Raw genomic sequence first — 21,585 nt, 5'->3', positions numbered from 1 at the left:
ATATGAATTGTTCCTCAGAGGTACCATTTACGCTCAAAAAATTAAATCACCAAAACAATGAGGCAACGCGCAATTATGAAAGTAAAAATTAAGATTTTTCAAGTAAATGCTTCTTTAACAGCACCACAAAATTTGCCTTATATTTTGGCCCATTTTCGGGATTGTATGGTTGCACGAAGACGTTTTTCGAACATGCATAGTTTTTAAAAAAATTTTGTACCAAGAAAACTTTATAATGTGCCAACAAAACTTGCTAGAACTGCTAGAACTCAAGGTGCTAGGACTGATATTTGCTCAATTTGCTTAAACTACGAAAATTACAATGAACTCTCATTTCAATTTTGAGGCATTTTAGATAAATTTTCCCAATATTTTTGGTTTTTTTGCAATTCTTCCTCCCCTAAATTACCGCAAAAAACAACAGAAAAATTGCCGAAAAAAACTTGAATTTCATGACAATTTTGTCGGCGTTTTGAGTTTTTTATTTCAGTCATTCTGGTATTATTAAATCATTTTATTCTCACGTTTTTCCAGTAAAATTTTGTTTTTTGAATTTTTTTCAAGTTTTTCAAATTATATAATTGTTTTTTAACTTTTAAAATTTATATTATGTTAAATACAAGTTGTTTTTTAACTTTTAAAATTTATGTTAGTTGCAAATGCAGAGGCATCAAATTTTAGTCATTTCGTAAAAGATCTAAGCAAGGCTTACCTTTTCAATGTTTTGTCAGTTGAAATCGTTGCAGATAACACTACAACCTGAAGAACAATGATAAATGCACAGCAGAGCATCCTGAAGCCGAAGTCACACAATGTACAGAAGATTTGGAAAGCCGCTATCGCTGCTGAATTGGGAACAAAAACAAATTGTAAAAAGCAGAGGCACCACATACAAAAATTTACGGATGTTATTGATCCTCTCGAAAGCGCGAGGGTCCCATTTTAGAAAAAAACTACAAATACAAACTCTCACAATCAATTTTGGAAGATTTCACAGTGAATGACAAGCAGACTAGTCTGATCTAGATAGTGAACTTCATATTCACAAAAACATTAGCAAATAACAGACTAGGATCAATTTTAGCATCAAAATCGTTTTAAAATGATATAAAATGGATTTGGATTGATTCGAAATCGAATCAAACTGATCTCGTTTCAAAGTTGGAAAACCAATTTGAATTAATTTTTTGGATCGAAACCGAAAAAAAAACAAATTGACTTATTTAAAAATAAACATTAGTCCATTTTTTGTATCTAAATAGTTGTATTTTTAGGAGGATTTAAGTCGAGTTTAATCTAGATTTTTTTATTTTTTATACAAACTTTAAAACGAATTTTGATTTCAAGATTTTCAGTTAATTTTTTTTATATTGTCAATTGATCTGAGAAATTTCTTAAAATACATAAAACACAAAATTTGTAGAGCCTGCTTGATTGCTTCAAAATTGCTTATGTTTTTAAATAGATAAAAAACAGAAAATTTGACGAAAAAAAAACTAAAAAATAGATTTGTTTGAAAGTTTTTTGAGCATTTTGCGTTTTTTTTTATTTCAGTTGTTATCATCAGAGCAACCAATTTTTGTCCCATGTTTTATGCTGTTACAATGTTTGTGTTGTTTGGAGGTTCGAAATCTTATTTATTCATTTTTTTATTCTTATATCATACAAATCAGAATCGGAAATATTTTTTTTCAGTCAAATTTTTGTATTGATAATTGATCTCAAAAGAAACTGTAAGATCAACTGATATTCACAATTTGTGCATTTTGTTTAATTGTAACAAAGTGTGCTATCTTTATTTTGATTAGTTTCACAAATTGCATCACAAAAGTTCATCTTAAACAAAGGTTTTGAAGCAATTTTAGTTAGTATTGTTTTTCACGAAGAACCATTAGATTGAAAAATCTCCAGAGAACTTCCCAAAACTATTTATTTGCAGTGAACAAATTTTGCTGAACTTACTGTAAGTCAATGTTACCTTAACTAGCTTTTGCTTGAGAACAAGTTTTTACTCAAATTTTGAAGCAAAAAAATTGTAATAACTTAACCCCTGAAATTTTGAATGGACTCAAATTTCTTCAACCAAAATAATTTTCAGCATCTATTCAAATCAATTCAAATCGATTTAATAGGCTTTAAAAATGATTCGAAATTTCCCGAAGACTTGATAAAACCGATTTAATATCCATTTCAGATTCTTATGTAGAATATACTTAACCAATTTGGATTGAATTAAGACTGATTTGAATTGCTCCAACCCAGTTTGTCAGTTCGGGTAATCAAACAATTTAGAAGGTAAAAGACCAATATATCATGTACGGAAAAACAGAGTTTGTGAAACTAGAAAACTATATGCAGAAGTAGTTCTTTTTTTACTTGAGCAAACACTGCCTGTCCAATCACAAATCGGGTTATAAATGTCACAGTTATATAATTAATGAATTTCGAAAGCACTCTATGATTAAAATTGGCAATAAACAAGACCGTTTGTATCAGGGCGAAGCCCTGAATGTTCTGACTGCATTTTAAGGTCTATTGATAAACAAATTAAACGTAATAAAATGAAATGATTTTTTTTAATTGAGATTTTTGTAAAAATCATTCACCCACACGCCATATGAAGTACAAATTGATAGTTTTCGCTCCCATTAATAAATCAATTTTGCAAATAAGCTTCCTTTAACCAATTTAGAACAATTTCTAGGACGAATTAATTCTCCGCTTACTTGTTAAGAGCGCTAGATATATCGCGCGTTAACTGTCCCAAATTGGCCGAATTGGCAATCTTTAAACCCCCATAATGTTGCGAAAAATGATCACAGGTAAAATAACTTTTCAAATTTAAGTTCAAGAAAACAATAGTTTTTGAATGATATAAAAAAATTTTGTCAAAAATGGCTAGTTAAAAAGTCGAAATTTGTCTGAAAAAAAACACGTCGTGCACAAATATTTCGTTACTTTCGTTACTAAAGTCGGAACAATAACTGCGCAAAAATAATAAATAAATCATAATAAATAGAATGAAAAATTACAAAGCTGATAAAAATAGCATACATGTGATAGTATACTCATTTTTTTTCGTGTTATATTTCATGTAAGCAAAAAATTTATTCTGTCCACTCGGTCCAAAAATCATAAATTGTCTGTTTTCTTGTCGTTTAATTTTTTAAACCACAATCGGGCTGGAAACAACTTGCTTAAACACAAGCTAGCTTGATTTTAGTTTGTATTTGTTTTAATTATTTGACAATTGAGTTCTAAATCAGGCCGCCTGCTTGTTTTTTACGCAATTTCGTTTAATTGTTCCGACTTTCGAAGAAAGCGGAAAGTTTATGCTCGGTGTGTTTTTTTTATTCAGTCAATTTTCGCCAATCGAATAATAGTTTTGAAGATATCGACTTCTTGAGTTCAAATATAAAAAGATATTTTACCTCCGATTATTTTTTGGAAATTTCTGAGGGTTTGAAATTTGCCAAATTGACGATGTTGTGGACTAAATTATACGTGCTTTGAAAAATATATTCATATTGTTAATAGCGTAACGCGAATCATTTATGCACAAAAAATACGCACAAAGAATAGCACAAAAAATAGTTCCAAACTGAATTGACGCACGCTAATTGGTTCGGTCGTATTAATTTCGTACGACCCAACATTTCACACTTTGATATTGTCAAAAATTATATTTTCTTTTCCCAAAAACTAATCGATATGAATTAATGGGTAGTCGGAACAATTAGGGCTTTGTCATGATATACGAGCAGTCTTGTTTTGCTCTATTACGGCTTTAAATGAGAAGAATTTGGAAATTTAAATAGTTTAAAATTTTTTGAAACATACAAATAAGGCTCGAATCAGCCTAAACTTTTAACTATTTTGCAATTTCCTCCCCCCAGCCACGAACTTACTACCCTTTTTCATCCACGAAAACTGAGTATTGCATAACAGTTTTCACAGATTGGATAGTTTTTTCTTCATTAAATGCAGCGACTTTCAATTTAAATTGAGTATATTAAAACATGACTGGAAGGAAGCAATTAGCAACTAACAGCAGTTAAATTAGTGACCCGTACTAGTACAGCCTCTAGGACGTACATACGGTTCTAGCATAAACATAAATACATAATTTATATATGTATCTATATGTTTTTCAAATATAACATTCAAAAATAATGAAACAAAACTGTTTAAACATTTCTATGTCAATGCACTGTATCCTAAATAGTGCTACTTTGGACGCCGAAAACTCACCAAATGAAACTTGTTATGTATAATGAAACATTATTTCATCAATCTAGTTGAAAATATAGAGAAAAGAGAACGAACTCTCTTCAGTATAACCTCACAACTCGCCTCATCCATGTACAAATCGCGACTTTATTTTTAATGGTTCACTCCGACAGTTTTCTGGCGAAATGCCCAAAGAAATTGATTGTTGCAGCATCGAATTTTCATGCTGCCGGAATCGCAAAAAATTACGAGTCGAAAAATTGGCAGGATGTTTTAGGATTTGGAGATAAACATGAAGTCACTTTACTTAGCTCTTGTAGACGAAAAATTATGCGACTGTTTTCAACCAGAAAACAGAACTATGTGGGAAAATGAAAGAAAAAAGGACTGCAGGGACTCTTCCAACTTTTTTGCCTCGAATGTGTTGCAACGCTCAAAAATTGGCAGGATGTATTAAAATCATGAAACATATGTATTGTCTCCCTCACTGAAACTCCTTCGTGTAACAACCGGCATTGCTCTAATATCTACTGTTCTAGAAGAAGTTATACCAATACAGCACATAACTCTCCCTGTCCGATTGAAAAATACTCATGACAGAACAACTGCTACTCTATTACAACTGGAACTGTCAAAGCCACAAAGTATGATCATTGATCACAAAAACCTAGCATTTCAAGTGTTCCTACAGATCTATTAAGACCAGGAAAAAAGTGGAAGATTAGGTTCAAAGTTCACTCTTGATTAAAAGATCTAGTAGAACATGTCCGGTCAAAAACATATAGTGTGACATACAGATACAGACGTTGCACTCAATCCAAAAAAAAACAAAACCCCAAATTTATTGTCCCATGTAATTTATATCTGTGTGGACGCAGAAGAACACCTCTATCTTTGGACGCCTATCTATTTATAGGAGATATTAATATACATCATGACGAGTCTTTCCGCCACATCGATATACAACCAACTATCTTCCTGACGACCCTATCACGACCCGGGACGAGGTCACAAAAAGCGAACCATCCCGAGAACCGGCCGCATCAGCGAAAGACAAACGAAACACCCAAATCCCCTAATCATTCCGATTCTGTAGTCGCGTAAACACCCCGGCTGCACCCATCATCAAGTCACTTGTATTTCAAACCAACATCAAATACAAGTGACTCCGAGCTCACCAACTGAAATCGAAGATGAATTACAAAATTTGATTCTCAAAAATACAAATACTAACAACATAACCAGTGACACGATTTTCAAATCAAGTAATATTTTACGATATACAGGAACTAGACAGTTGCATAGAATTATTAACACCTGACAAACTCATCAAACTTTTAAAATCTATAGACCAGCTAGCGATTTTCATCCTCGCAACCACTATCAATACCTATATTGTAATAGATCTATGGAGACCACCCGGGTTGAGGGGATGGTTTTATAATCAAACTGTGTGGACCAAAATTTAGCATTTTCAGACCGTTGTTACCAGATTATGGTATGTTTAGACCGTGTGGACCGGAAAATAATATGTTCAGACCGTATGGATAGAATGAAACCGATTTCAGACCGTATACACCGACGAAATCCGGATTCAAAACATGTGGACCGAAGAAATCCGGATTCACACCATGTGGACGAATGAATCAGAATTTACACCATGTGGACCGACAAGCCCGGAATCAGACCGTGTGGACTGAGTGAATCTGGTTTCAGACCGTAAGAAATCCAGACTTTGTTTTAAGTGCCAATCAAGGAACACTCGTTTTACAGTTGCTTAGAATAAAAGCTTTGGTTTAACAACTCGGACGCATATAGCTTAACTTTGCTAAAAGGACGTTAAGGTTACGTTTGATTTATATTGTTTTCCGCCTGTTTAGCTATCGGAACGAACCATTATCAAGCATTTTTAAATTTCAATTGCTTATTTTGTTTCGTTATTTTTATTTAAAAATCTATTTACCGCACCATTGTTCTTTTCGCTTCGTTCCTCTTAAGTTTAGGTCTAGCTACCCAGGACAAGTACTAACAAAGTAGGTTTAAACTACGACTGGATACGACATCTACGACAATTGCAACGACAACAATGATCAGCTACGACTAGTTTGCCATGCCTCACAAAGCCACACTCCCCCAAAGAAATCTTCTCAACGCCCAGCTGAAGCGCTTTTTCAGACGAGTACGGAAAGTCATCAATGACATAAAAAAAACTACAACATAGCTGCCTTATTCAGAAACTAAGATGAAGTAAATTCCCAGCAACTACCAACCTTGTAGACCACCCGACTGAACACGCCACAGCGGAGGGTCACATCAACCGCTTTGGTGATAGACAACATGAACACGACGACATCATTGAGGAATTTAGACAGATGCTACAAGAAAGTACGCATAGACAACTCAACAACAGCAGAACACTGATGCCGCCACAGTTCGAGCACCCCACACAGCTGATTCGGCGCAAAACAAGCCAATACTAGATCAGGATTCAAGCCAGACGTCAACAAAATCCAGCAGCAGCCATCAGCCCGGATCATCAGCACAGCAAACAATAGATGACAAAAACTCTTCAAATAGCCGAGATACTCAGCAACAAGTCCACCATACAGGTTTCGAAATCACAACAACGATAAGCCGACTGGCGCTTCAACAACCAAAACACGACACCACCAACTCAAGCCTCAGATACAACACAGTTATAGAACAGCAGTTAATTCTAGCAGCAGATTCTCAGACATCAAGTAACGGACAGCCGAATAGACCTCCAAATGTAAGAATCGAGTTTTTCGACGGAAATCCCATGGAATGGAGCATGTTTTTCCGTCTCTTCGAAGCAACAATTCACGACCAACCCATCTCGGACTCCGAAAACATTACTCTAATCATCAGGAAAAACTTCTCATAGGAGGTTTCTTCAACTCGCAAAGGATTGACGCTAAGACAGTGGATATTACAGTTCATTAAATTGGAAAAAACTATTAAGCATTTGAACTAAATAGTGTTCTAATCAAAAAGCACACCAACCTGAATGCAGGGGAGCCCGAATGGTTGAACGACATCTGCAGCCAATACGATCACTTTAAGGCTACTTGTTTTCACAACAACGACGTCGCCCTTGCAGCAAAAACAAAATTGAAAAACAAAAAATGCAAAACAGAATTACCAAACACGTGCAACCAACTAATTTATAATCAAATCAACGTTAAAAACCATTAAAGAGCACAAATACACCGTGTAAACTAGAAACGATTGTATGTTCGTTTTCTATACAGACCGTGTAGATCAAAGGGATCCAGATTTAGACCTTGTGGACCGAATGAATCCGGTTTCAGAAGATGTGGACCGGAAACTCCGGTTTCAGACGATTCGACCGAAAAATCCGGATTCAGACCGTGTGAAACAAAGAAACCCAGATTCAGACCGCGCGTACCGAAGGAATCTGGTGTAGGTCATTGTGCCATGATTCAGTGTCATGTCAAGGTTTTGCAGACTTATGTTCAGACTTAGTCTTAAACTGATCGTTTTCTTAATTTTTTTCAATAACAGTAGTAAATGAAAAAGAGCAAGATAACGACCAGCTTAAGACTTAGAAGTTGCACGAAACTATCCGGCTGAAAAAATATTGTTTCAAACAGACGCTGTACTCTATGAGTGCTCTTTTTTTACACAATGATGTCATCTCGCGTAAGTGAGTACTTTTGGTGTACTGAGGCCAACAGAGGGACGAGAGTTGAAATGAAGTAGTAAAATCGTAGAACTACCAGATTCGACATTTTTCACTAAAATTGAAGCAAAGTTTGCGCGGTTTGAACGGTTTTTTTTAGATATTGCGCTCAAAATTCTGCTCCAAATTGAGCGGTTTGAGCGGTTTATCTAGAAAAACAGCTCAAAAACCGCTCAAAGATTTGTGGAAAACTGCTCAAAAACCTGTCAAACTAATCATTTTGAGTAGTTACCAATTCTTGCTAGCCTCTCCACCGCAGCAAATGGTCAGTTGCGTCAGATCCGTCCGCTTGAAATTCAGGGGATCTGTGTCGTGTCAGAGTTCAGCTTGATTTTAAAATATCTATTAGTATCTTTACACCCATTGGGAGTTTTGGGAGAGTTTGTCTTTTTTGTTCCACCACATATAATTTGGAGGATTTTGGTATTCGGGCGACTTTCGTTTTTTTTTTTATTTTACATTTTGCGAGAGATATTTTAAGTTAGAACCATATTTTGACATTTAATGACAATTTGAAAGTTTCAAAAACTTTATTGTCGAGAAACACTGGATTTAAATTTTTTGCTCTTTAGGAAAATTTTGAAAAAGCAAAGCAAGCGATTAGTTGTTGTAGTATGAAAAACCCACAAAGAAAATTTCCTGAAAGAGGCTTGATTTTGGAAGAAAAGTAACGATGTAAATTCGAAAAAATCAAACAAGTAAATACATGGTGCAAATTATGATGCAGACTTGAAAACAATTTTAAGGGGGTGATAAGGACTATTTGGAAATTTTTGTAAGGGCAAATACTCAGAAAAAATCTTAAATAATGGATCAACACAGGGGGGGGGGAGCGGACGCCCCTCCTTCTCTCCTTCTCAGACATTCGACCCCCTGCCGACCCAAAGGGTCCCCCTTTGGTACTTATTAAGAAATCCATTTTTGGCCGACCTACCATAAAAAATTTCTAAAAGCGCCTTTGGCGCCAATATATACTAATTTTGAGGGGGAGCGCGCGCCGAAAAAAAGCGATTTTTTTTGGTCAAAATTTCCCAAAAATGCTCAAAAACGCCTTTTTTGGACAGTTTTTTTTCAACATCTTGCCTGCGGCGCAGAAATTTTGGCCAAAACAGGGACTAAACCGTGCTTAGGGAGAGCTCGAAAGATCAATTTGGTCGACCTAAAAAAAATAAGGATCGACAAAATTTTCGAAAAATTTTTGAAAATCCGCCTCCCCCTCGAAAAAAAAACCCCAGATCCGCCCCTGGATCAACATATTATTCTTGAAACTAAAATTTATTCTTTAAAAATTGAAGGCAGAAAATATTAAAAATAAAACTTCAATCACTAACCTTCAAAAAAAAAATTCCAGGTTTATTAATGATCAATCACTAAATTATATGCTGTGAAAGTTTATTAACCCGACTTTCGAAGAAACTGAAATTTTTTGCTCGGTGTCGTTTTTTCTCTTTTGCTCACATATCAGAGCAAAACTGCTGGTGTGTTAAGAAAATACTGGTCTCCAATATTTTTGCCTAAGATTTGTTTTTAGCCGCAGCAGCCAATACCAAAAAGTGAACCGTAAAAAATGAGAAATAAAGTGGTTTCAATTAAGTCTGCTTCAATTCAGTTTTTTTATTGAAAGCGTTAAATAATGCGAATTATAGGGAATTTTTGTGGTTAATTAGCCTGCCTCAGATTAGTTTGAAAAATTACAATTGCAATTCATTTCGCCGAGCATAAGACTTTACCCTTCAGCAACGTTGTTAAAAAAAAATTAGTGCCTAACATGGTCGAAGTGGTCGTTTCTCAACCTCAGATCTTAATAAATTTTGATTGAAGTTCGATTTTTCAACAGGCCATTTTTGATTATTTCATTATCTGTTTGTGGCATCAAGAGTTGTCATTTCGAATGTTTTTCAATTTTTCGCTTGTGCTTAAAATATATTCGGTTTTGAAACTTCCTGATATTTTTTGTGCTATCAACACATGATCGAAGATGAATAACAACAAGACTGCTCGTATCAGGACAAAGCCCTGAATGTTCCGACTGCCTTATAAGGTCTCTGGAGCAGTAATAACATGAAAAAATTAAATGCAATAAAAAAGGTATTTTTTTTTCAATTTGAGATTTTTTGTGAAAACCATCCCCCCCACGCCATTGAAAATTTCGAACGATTTCTAAGACGGATTAAATATCCGCTTACGCGTTAATAGCGCGAAATATATCATGCGTTAATTGTCCCAAATTGGCCAAAATGTCTATCTTTAAAACCCTATAACTTTACGAAAAATGGTCACAGGTAAAATATCTTTTCAAATTTAAGCTCAAGACAACAATAACCTCTGAATGATATAAAAAAATCCGTCAAAAATGGCTAGTTAAAAAGTCGAAACTTGTCTGAAGAAAAAAAACCCACCCCGAGCACAAATATTCCTTTAATTTCGTATCGAAAGTCGGAACAATAATAATTTCATGAAGACCTTTCTGGAATCTATGTACACATTAGATGGTAGTATATGCCAGCGGGGCGAGAAAAAAAACTTTGAAAAAAGTGAAAAAATTTAAAACTTTTCCATTTAAAACTAAATTAAAATAATGAATTGAAATTGATTAAAAATTGTTTATAAAAACAACTTCATGGCGAACAAACAGCAATGATAATTATATTCGCGGCCTCGCCTAAATCTGATTTATTTCAATTTTCTATTTTCTAGAGTCTGTATACCACATACCATATCATATCTGTTGTATAAAGTTATTTAGTTCACTTTGCAAGCTGTCAATCAACTGTCCACTCTTGATGCTAAACTAATTGATAAGCAGGTGTTTGTCCTTGGAACAGTCTGTCACCCTTGGATACTGTTCACAACCATTCTCTATGCTAACTTTGTAAGATTAAGTTAGCTATCTCATCTGGAATTTACAATTGGACGACTAGCATTTTTACATTTTCAACATGGCGCAGCCAGCAGTCTCAGGTGGGGGGAAGAATCCACTGGGCATTACGGGATTCTTGCCGGCGAAATTTACGGAACCGCCTATGATGTGGGAATTCTGGATTAACCGATTCCAATGGGGAATGGTAGCTAAGCACTCAATAAACCCGAAGAACTACTATTACGTAGCGACTCTGACAGCCGCCCAAGTTACTGCTTTGCCCGAGGAAGTAGATAGTAAGAATCGACTGGAGTCAGTACAAGTACTAATTTCAAATTTGTATTTGTGTCTGGGGCAAAAGGGGCAAGACGAACTCCACAAAAGACGACCGCATCTGGATCTCTCGACGATTCGCTACCCACGGATGATAGACGCACTGGAAACGGAATTTAAGAAGAAAAAAAATGAGACATATGAGACATACCAGCTCCTATCTCGAAAACAGTTTATTAACGAAAGTCTGGAGCAATTCCATTTCGTACTGAGTGGATTGGCAGAGCGGTGCAACTTTGGAACACTGGAGGACCGGATACTACGGGATGTATTCATCGTCAATATGAATAACCGTGAAGCACAAAAGGAACTATGCAGGTCGACGAAAACACCGTAGGAGGTTTACCGGATAGCTCTCTCGTACAAGAAGGGTAACAAATATTCTTCATCCTATGTTGCCACGGGATCGGTGGGAGCCCAAGGATCGTCATCAGGAGGCGGTGGAATCCAGATTAAATCTGAACCAGTCGATATAATCCGTGGAGGCTATCGGAACAATCGCACGAGGGGCCGGGGCTCATACCAAGGGCGAGGATCGAATCGAGGTGGAAACTCCTCTCAAAACAATCGATGTTATAACTGCGATCAACAAAATTTCACCAAAAAACATTTGGACAGATGTCCCGCAAAAGGAGTTAAATGCAATTTTTGTCATAAAATTGGACATTTCGAACGTACCTGCAGGGGGAAGCATGGAAATCAGCGAGGACGGGGAGTTGTGGGAATGATACGTGAGAATGTTGACGATGATCACCTGGAAAATTCGGCGGATGAAGAAGCGTCACAACATGCCAGTTCCATTGGATGGGTTAATAAGAATCCAGTGGTGCATTCGTGGGACTCGAGCAGCTCAGACGGGAATTATATGGTAATGGCGACAAAACATAAACGAGTCACGGAATTGAAAGTCGCTGGGGCACAATTGCCAAATAAAGTGAAAGGGAAATTTATTCGTGTGTGGATCGATAGCGGGTCTCCAATTTCAATTTTCACCATTGGGGAATTGCGGAAAACTTTGGGAACTTCCGGAGTAAAGTTGGATGACCTTACGGAGGAGGACAATGCATTTTGGGATTATGGAATAATCCACTACAGATGATTGGAACAATGGCGGTAACTATACAATCCAATGGCTGGAAGATACACGCAAGGATAAAAGTAATCGGAGGGAACCGACCATCAATAATTGGACGAGATTTGATGCCCCAATTAGGACTGCAATTGGTGCAACAATCACCGGGGGACCAGATAATGTCAATTGGAGAGGAAAATTAGGACGCACTGGAACCGGAGGGGATTTGGACTCCTGGCAAACCTACTTCAGTAAGCAGTTTTCAAACCTTTTTAATAGGGTAGGGAAAATAAGAAACTACAAAGTGCAAGCCGATTTTTTTGAAAATCTCACTCCAGTCCAACAGAAAGGGCGTCGAGTTCCGATTTCATTACAAGAAAAAGTGGATACTGAAATTAATAAACTAATGAAACAAGGTCATATCGAAAAAATGACAAAATACTCGGACAAATGTTTTGTGTCCCCAATAGTAATAACAGTACAGAAGGATGGGTCCGTAAAACTAGCGCTCGAGTCGAGGGAATTAAATAAACAAGTGCATAAGAATAAATACCAAATGCCGAATATTGAAGAACTAATGGACACAGTTGGACAGACGATTAGCGAAAAAAAAACCAGGAGACATAAACTTTACCACAATGGATCTAACATACGCATATGGCCAATTGCCGTTAAACACTGAAACAAGTTTGCAATGTAATTTTTCTCTCATTGGAGGCCACTCGACGGGTACGTTCCGGTTCAAGACCGGATTCTACGGCCTAACTACAACGCCCGCGGAATTTCAACGCGCAATGGATTGCATACTTGCAGAATATCCGCAGGCGCACGCGTTCATCGACGATATTTTGTTCGTAACCAAGGGAACCGCGATTGACCATATAGCAACAGTGGAAAAAGTTTCAAAGAAACTGGATTGGGAAAATATGTCTCTAAAATTAACGAAATGCAAGTTCGCCCAACGGGAATGCGAATGGCTAGGCCATAAAATAACATCGACTGGAATAACTCCATTGGTTGGAAAAATAGAACCAATAGAGGCGCTAACGCCGCCGCGAACTCTGTCGCAGCTAAAATCGATCATGGGGTCAATACATAGCCTGCACAAGTATCTACCGGCATTAGCTGAATCATCCGCGCCGTTACCACCCTTGCTAAGTAAAAGCAGTGAATACATTTGGACCCCCGAATGTCAGAACAGGTTCGAAAATCTAAAGAAACAAGTGTCGAATATTGTTGAACTACGACATTTTGATATCCACAAGGACATTCGTATAGTGTGCGATGCAAGCCATAACGGACTCGCTGCGGTGTTGGAACAGTTAGGACCGGAAGGGTGGCGCCCAATTTCGTTTGCCTCGCGATATCTTAACGAAGCGGAAAAGAAATATTCAACGAACGAATTGGAAATATTGGCAGTTGTGTGGGGGCTGAATATTTTTGAAATTACATATTGGGCCAAAAATTTTTGATCGTTACCTACCACAAAGCGCTAATATCCCTTTTGAATGGTAACAATAAGAAAAACAAAACTATGTTTAGCCGCTTAACGCGCTGGTTAGATCGGCTGATCCCCTTTGATTTTCGAATTGAACATAAACCAGGGCCAAAAATGGATTGGCGGACTACTTATCACGTCATCAAAGTAGAGAAGCAACGCCAATTAGTACGTATGATAACATTTTTACTGTGGCAAAGATCAACCTAATTCGCACCGCTCTCAGTTTTAATACATCCATGGAATACGAATCATCCAATAATAAATCCAAGGGACCAATTTGCACAGCGGGGAGTAAGCAATCTATAAATAAATTGGAAGTTTCGTCACGAGATGAATCGGTAGAGGGCGGAAAAACATTAAACCGGAATTCGGCCAATCAGATTCAAGCACGTGGCTTGAGCCGACGGCTACGCGAAATACGCACTGGATTAGCTAGTGCTATTATTAAATCGGAAGAAAGTTGTTCAAAATCATCAAAGTTTTAATTTCAAAATGCAAAAACTGAAATCAGAATGGATAGGAGTATGCGCAAATGGCAAAAAATTTTGAAACAGCACCCTAGTTTAAATAGCAGTAGCGATGAGATTGAAGAAATACCACCAAATGTATCACTGGAAGCCGTTACTAAAGAAACAAAGTCGATCCGAACTAACACAACTCTCTCGTTTTCTCGGCATTCAAAGGTGAAACAGTACCACCGGTGGATCCGAATTTAATATGTATGTCAATTATCCCTCGAAACTGCAAAATTGTTAACAAAATTACTTCCTAACCTGACTTGTTTAATTTAAAGTTCATAGAATCCAATTATGTTTCTGACCCCTAACTGAGCGCAATCCGCGATCTGATTTTTACCCAAGATCCTGACATTCATGAAAAAATCAGTGCAATGAACCGCTATTATGCTCAATTCGTTATGACTTTTCGGTGAAGGAGAACGTTGTGTGGATGGATGAAAAACTAGTAATTCCCATTAATCTTCAAACTGCAATTAACTATAGAATTCATGCCTATCACCACGGAAGAACAAACATGTTTCATGCAGCAAAAGACGTCTGGTACCCTTATATTTATCGCTCAATAGCTTCCATGGCCGAAGAGTGTCCCGAATGTTTAGGTAAGAGTTAAAAACGATTCTAATGAAAAATCAACTTGGGACTGTACCCGAACCGAAAGAACCAAATGAATCAGTCCAACTCGATTTTTGGGGTCCCATCAAGTACTTAAATGAATCCCGGAAATACGTATTAGTGGCGGTCGACCGGTTTTCTCGTTGGCCATCGGCAATGGTATGTGGGAATGATCGGTCCGATAAGATACTGAAGTTCTTAAAAAGCTATATAACAAATCATGGGGTGCCACGGAAAATTCACGTTGATCAAGGAACGAGTTTTATGTCAAACGAGATTAAAGCTTTCTGTAATGGGGAGGGCATTGAAATCATTAATTCGCCAGTAAATGATCATCGGGCAACTGGGTGCGTCGAGCGTATCATTGGCAGTCTTAAAAATTCTATACTGACTTTCGCTCAAGAGAAAAATCCCGAAACCTTGGAGAAAATGGTTGGAAGGGCCCTTGGTGCCCTCAGATTTTCAGAAAAATGCAACACTAAAAATCTCGCCATTCGAAGCGCATCATGGTAGAGAAGTGAACACAGTTTTACGGAACCTTACAAAAAAACCATCTCTTCAAAATCTGGATTGGTCACGGGTTATAACAACGAAAAATGCTTGTTTAGATGCCGCCGATCCCAATGCGCAGAATATGCCCCATCCAGCCGATACAAACTGGAGTGTACAATCGGACTTGGCGTACGACATCAATAACAGGAGCCATGCACGCCGATTAACCGAGGACCAAGCCGCCAACCAACACGACGAACCGTCAATCCTAAAACCCGAAAAATCCAGCGGACAACCAGGACCATCTGGATTGTTGTTCCAGCGAACTGGAAACAGGAACCTAAAAGGTATAAACAACTTCACTCTAAAGTAAAATCCGAAATTATGCATACATTAACCTTAAATAATGGGGTTGTGCTTAGAAAATCGGGAGTGGCTACAAAGCCCAAATCAAAGAAATCTAAGGCGACATCTCAATCGGTATTGCCGGTACCATCGCCAGCGTCGCGTGAAGTTAAAGGGCGAGCATCTCATACAGTGCTTCCACCGCCAACTCCGCGTGAGGTTAAAGAGCGAGCATCACAACGAGCTATTTCGGACAGACAACGGAAGAGAACCGGGCGCCGATTTGAGAACACTTCGGAGTCGGAGGACAGTGAAGACTTGCCAATTATTTTGGTAAAATGGGCTAAACAACCATCAACGGACACACCAAACGCCCAAATAGCACAAACAGCAACAACAGTGACAGATGTGGACATTGGAAGCGACTAGGACACCATTCCGGCACGGGGCAGTGATTTGGATATACATCCAGGGGATCAAGGAACGTCCAATCCAGGGGACCAGTCACATACAACAACTAGTAAAAAGAAGGGACCAACCTCAAAGAAAGCCAGGCTGGTATTATGCAGCAGCTAGGGTGATAGTCAGGATGAAACCTCATCTACGACGTCTCGGAGAAGCGGACGGAAGAGAACTGCGGTCACTAAGATGGGGGGTGTGATGATTGATTTCATCAAGCAAAACGAAAAAGAGGGGAATAAGTGAAGAAGTGATCAAAAAGAAACGAGTAAAACTTTGCTACATTAAAACTTTCTAACCCAGGGAGAGGGTGGGTCATTAGTGACTTGAAAACTCAAACGTCATCACTGCTCAGTGATTTTTTTCAGTTGATCAAAATTGTTATCTTAAAAGTCTAAATTGTGTCCAAACAAGAAGTTAGTAATTTCTATTCAGTGATTCATAATCAACAGGTGCAGTCATATTTCCAATCAACTAAAGTTTCATTATCGAAGGGGAAGTGTTGTATAGAGTTATTTAGTTCACTTTGCAAGCTGTCAATCAACTGTCCACTCTTGATGCTAGACTAATTGATTAGCAGGTGTTTGTCCTTGGAACAGTCTGTCACCCTTGGATACTGTTCACAACCATTCTCTATGCTAACTTTGTAATATTAAGTTAACTATCTCATCTGGAATTTACAATTGGACGACTATCGTTTTTACATTTTCAAGATTTTGCTGAAAAAAATTTAGGTCATCGCCTTGACTAATTTACCGTGGAGCAAAGTTGGTGTAAACTGTATCTTAAACTTAATTTAAATGCATCTGAAAAAAAGTAATTCAAGCTAAACTTCAATTTTAACTGAGGTACGTTAAGTTATGGTGAACTTGATTTTATCATCACAAAAAAATAGATTAAAGAAAGAAACGCAATTAACTGTTTTTTTTCCAGTGTAATTGACTTTTTTTGGATGTCGTCAACTTCTCCGCACACTTTAATTTGGAATAAAAATCTTAAGAGCTATCCAGTTTTCCAATTTTCACGGTAATTACCTCGTTACTGTATCTTACTCTTTATAACTGTAGATGAAAAGTTATTTGTGCTCGAGTTTGTTTTACATCAATTTTTTTCAAACCACAAGTCTATTTTATAATAAGAAATAGCTTAAGCAAAAAGTGCCACAAAGATAGAATTGCTCCAAGTTGTTAAAAACTCTTATAAAACAAACAATTTGTTCACTTTAAATCAAGAGTTTGAACGTTATCGGCTCAAAAAATTCAAACTTTGCTTCGAAAATTTCTACTATAAGAATTTTAAGAAAGTTATACTCACTCTCTGAATCATTTTTTTCGCCATCCACTTCAATACCATAGATACTATTTAACGCTGCCATTCTATCTGTAGAAACTTGTCATCATCAGGAATCAAAATTTCACCCGACATTTTTTTTAACCAAGCTTGAAATTTTCACTTCATTTTTTCATGCATATGTTTAAAATTGATTGGTTTTCGACAATTTAGACCAAAATTAGAAATATGCCAAAGTAGGTTATTTCTAAATAATCTCAAAATATCGCCAGCTTAATTGTTATGACTTGTCGGAGTAATTTTGAAGATTTTGAGTTTTTGGTTCTCTAGCGAAACCAAAAGAGAAACCCAGCACACCCAAAACTGACCAAAGGTTAAATACTTTGGTCAGTTTTGGAAGATGAAAATGAAATGTCATTTCACTCAGTTGTTTCGAAAAGTTTTATTTATTTTGATTCCTTGAGGCCGATTTTTCTGCTCGGAATGCTTCTTTGGAGATTCTTCTGCGAACATTTCGTAGTCAATAACTGAAATATAATACATGGTAGAAATTGGAAACATTCCTCCCAGGGGCCGGGCGCTCGAAATTTAGTAGGTATCGTCCGCTTTGGTTAAAAACGGGTATGTTTTCTCTGCCTCGCCAAGTTTGGGTATTTGGGTATATTTTGTCGGTGTCCGGCATATTAGACGACACGACATTAAGACGACCACCGTTTTGATGGGACTTTAAGACGACAAAACACGCACATCTTCACCTTGTATTTCTGAGTAATAGATTTCGCTTAAATTCGAACAGTTCAATATACATGTTTCAACGTTCATTTGTCGTCTAAATGTCTTGACGTCATAATTTCTAGTCGTCTTTTGTACCTAGCACTTATTTCAAAATTCTCGGCCAATGAAAAATTTGTGACTCAAATGAGAAAGGGCCGAATTTTTTGAAAATTTTATTGCTTTTTGAGGCCTGTATATGCCTTATGAGTAAATTAATGGCAACCATTGCCAAAAAAAATTTTCAAACTGGAAAAATTAGCAACCATATTAAGTGAATATTTGACCAAAAGCATATTGTTTGACTCGATCGAGGTGTGTACTGCCCGTGATCAATCAATTATGCTAATAATATGCTTCTAACATGCATTTTCGACCGTGCTCATCCCAATTTGAGTGTGTTCCGACTTTCAGCCACTAGGTGTCAGAAAAATAATTTTGTTTTTCAGGGCCTTTTTGACCGAAGAACAAATCCTGTTTAGAGTTTTGCAGAAGAGTACAGTGCTGATTTAAATTATACTGTTAAAAATAATAAAACTTGAAATTTAAAACGCGCGCGTTTTCTCGAATTGGGTTGACTTCAGACAAAGTGATGATTGTTTTGCGAAAATCGGGGTTCAAAATTTAACCCCAAAAACTACTATTTTCGACTTTTGTTTAGTCAATCAAAAACTACGCCAAAAATTTTGCTGCAATTGCTGACAAAAATATGTCAAAACCAGCCTCTTGAATAGCCCAACAAAATTTGAGAAGGGTATAATCATCTCAGTTTTGTATAATTAAAAGAATTTTTATTTGATAGCCAAAAAAATGATTAAAACTCAAAATCTTTGATTAAAAACAAATTTTTGGCGTAAGCAAACTTTCAAGTTTTGGCGTACTTTTTAATTGACTAAAAAAGCCGACAATTGTCCTATTTGTTGGGGTTAAACTGTGGACCCGAATTTCGCAAAATACTTTGCACCAAATAATTTTGCTGAAATTTTAAGCAAGTCTTATCTTCTTTATTTTAATCTAAAAACAAACAATTTGAGAAAAAAATGCGTTATTTCATTTTTGTTTCGTTTTGTTCGGATAGTTTAATCCAGCACTGTATAAAGCCAGTTTTATTTTTATATTCATTCTTGCATGATATTGACTTGATTTTGTTAAAGAATCAACCTAAACGAGAAAACCTCAAAAGTTTAATTTAACTCCCTGTGGGTGTCTTTCGTTGCCAGAAGCTTTTTTAAGGATACCTAGTCTAAAACTTATTGTTGGCGGGTAAAACTCTCCCAATCAAGTGTTGGGTGGTGAAACCCGTTGTGAAGGAGACTTTGCATGTTCATCTTTTTTTCTCACATTTGTTACGAGGCCAAATGGTGTATTTTGTGAGTTGTAAGTGGACTCCACAAGAAGGAGGCTCTCCCTGTTATTTTTTGTTTTTTCGTTTTCTTCGATTGTTCGAACAAAATTTTAACAATTTGAAAGTTTTGTCTTTGGTTTCCAGAGACCTACACACACCAAATTCTGCAACTATCCAGCTCAAAGTTTTACCTCGTTATGTAGGAAAGATTCAATCCTCAGTGTAAGCGTGCCTTCAGAGTGCAATATAACGCGCAAGCAGCAATGGCCCAAGCAGCAATTTCAAACCCCTATAAATTCATAAAACAACATCACACGTGAAAGTTTTTTTTGACTGGACAAAAACAACTTTCAGATGGTATAAAGCTCAGACAAAAACGCTTTGATAAAAATGTGTTTCGATTTCTGGTTTTTTCTCTTCAAACATTTTCTATCTTTTTAGATAGCTAAATTTACAATTTTTTTAAGTCATCGAGGAACTCTTGATGCCCTGAGCTCAAAGTCTTCCAGATACTGCTGGTGGACAACCTTTTTCCGAGTCTCGGTGCGTTGCTTATCAAACCTTTCTTCATGAGCTTAGTTGACTTTGAAAAGGAAACGGAAAAATGTAGCCTGCTTATACTCAACTTACAAATAAGATATGACTAGCCTTTAGCTTATTTGATACTTAACTTGTGTCCTGATAAAAAAAAAGACATAGAATGATGCTGTATCGTTCTTTAGTGACACAGGTACACTGAAAAACAAAACTACTCCCCAAGCATAAATTCCAATTTGTAACTTTTAAATGATATTATGAAAACCAAAAAAATTGCAAAAAGTAACTTGAAAGTATTATAAAAACAATGACAAAAAAATGGCAAACCTGAAACAATTCTCCTGCCAATAATTTCAAATTTTTTTGAAAATTAAATCTAAATTATGCGAAGCAGGCTTCAAAGCAAAATTGCAAATTTTTAGTAGTTTTAATGATATTTTTTATCAAATCAATTAATTGTTAAACTTATGTGCTTGAAGCTGAAATTTACTCGCGGCACGATGAAAGCAGAAACGAAAAAATAGAAGCTCTAAGTTTTTTTGGAATATACCAATTTCATTTCATTTTCACTGATATTTAAGCGCGACAATTATATGCTGTCTAAAAACAAAACCGAGATGCTTCTCGAAGTTCATTGGAAAAAATTTCAAAAATTTGAGCAAATAAACATAAAAGTTTTTGAAAACGAGCAATTGCTCAGCTTATTTTTCTTTTTGCACTAATTTTTTTTTGACAGCGAAACAGAAAATTTTAGCCCATTTTTGTTGAGCTTTGAACACAAGATATAATAAGCGTTAATTTATTTGATCATTAACGTGTGACCTTGGGCAAAACAGAAAGATGCTAATTTATTTTTAGCGGCTCAAACACTCAGTAAAACAACATGACTATTTCTGCAAAACTTCGACATTCTTCATACTAATTTAAAATGCTGTGTTAATTTTACACATGTGAACATCGAAATCAACAAAAACAAAAAAGTAAGATAAAAGCAAACGTGAACTAATTTTTTTCTGCCACAAAAGTTTAAGCGCATGAAACATTCAACAACAGTAAATAGAATAAAAGAATTGAAAAACACTTTTATTTAGCTTCAAGACTCAATAGCAAAACAGGTAAATTTTCCAGGCGCCAAGGGGCTATTTTCGACATAATAAATGATATAAAAGTTGAAAAAAAATTCTATCACATCAAACATTTGATGAACATGTGTGCTTAAAGCTACCAGTTTCAGCAGGATGTGAGCAAACAACAAAAAGGTATTGAAGCTCTAGCTTAATTTTGAAATGTTGCAAATTTTGAACTACATCTCTATGGATACTTGCATCCGAATGTTATACACTGAGCAAGATAAATGAACACCCACATTTCGAGAAAAAAATATTTGTGACCGGCTTGTTTTTTTTTCTGCAGAAGTATTTCAACATCTCAACAAAAAAAACTATCGACGTTTTTTTACTAGCTAGAAAATATCAATGTTTGAGCTCAAAGTTAAC

At 36.4% G+C, this 21,585-nt stretch overlaps 1 protein-coding gene and 1 long non-coding RNA gene across 6 annotated transcripts in view; both read right to left on the bottom strand.

The window, feature by feature from the left end:
• Positions 1–21,585, bottom strand: part of LOC134842989 (cilia- and flagella-associated protein 70-like) — a 135,483-nt gene that overhangs the window by 74,845 nt on the left and 39,053 nt on the right. The gene's annotated exons all lie outside the window — the stretch shown is intronic.
• LOC134841482 (uncharacterized) lies at positions 17,895–20,496 on the bottom strand. Its single transcript, XR_010162469.1, has 3 exons — positions 20,417–20,496; positions 19,744–19,841; positions 17,895–17,963 (listed from the first exon to the last, which is right to left on the bottom strand). It is a non-coding gene; the product is annotated as an uncharacterized LOC134841482 (long non-coding RNA).

Source organism: Symsagittifera roscoffensis, chromosome 3 (assembly GCF_963678635.1).
Source record: "Symsagittifera roscoffensis chromosome 3, txSymRosc1.1, whole genome shotgun sequence".
Lineage (NCBI taxonomy): Eukaryota > Metazoa > Xenacoelomorpha > Acoela > Convolutidae > Symsagittifera > Symsagittifera roscoffensis.
This window is presented reverse-complemented; position numbering and strand designations above follow the sequence as displayed.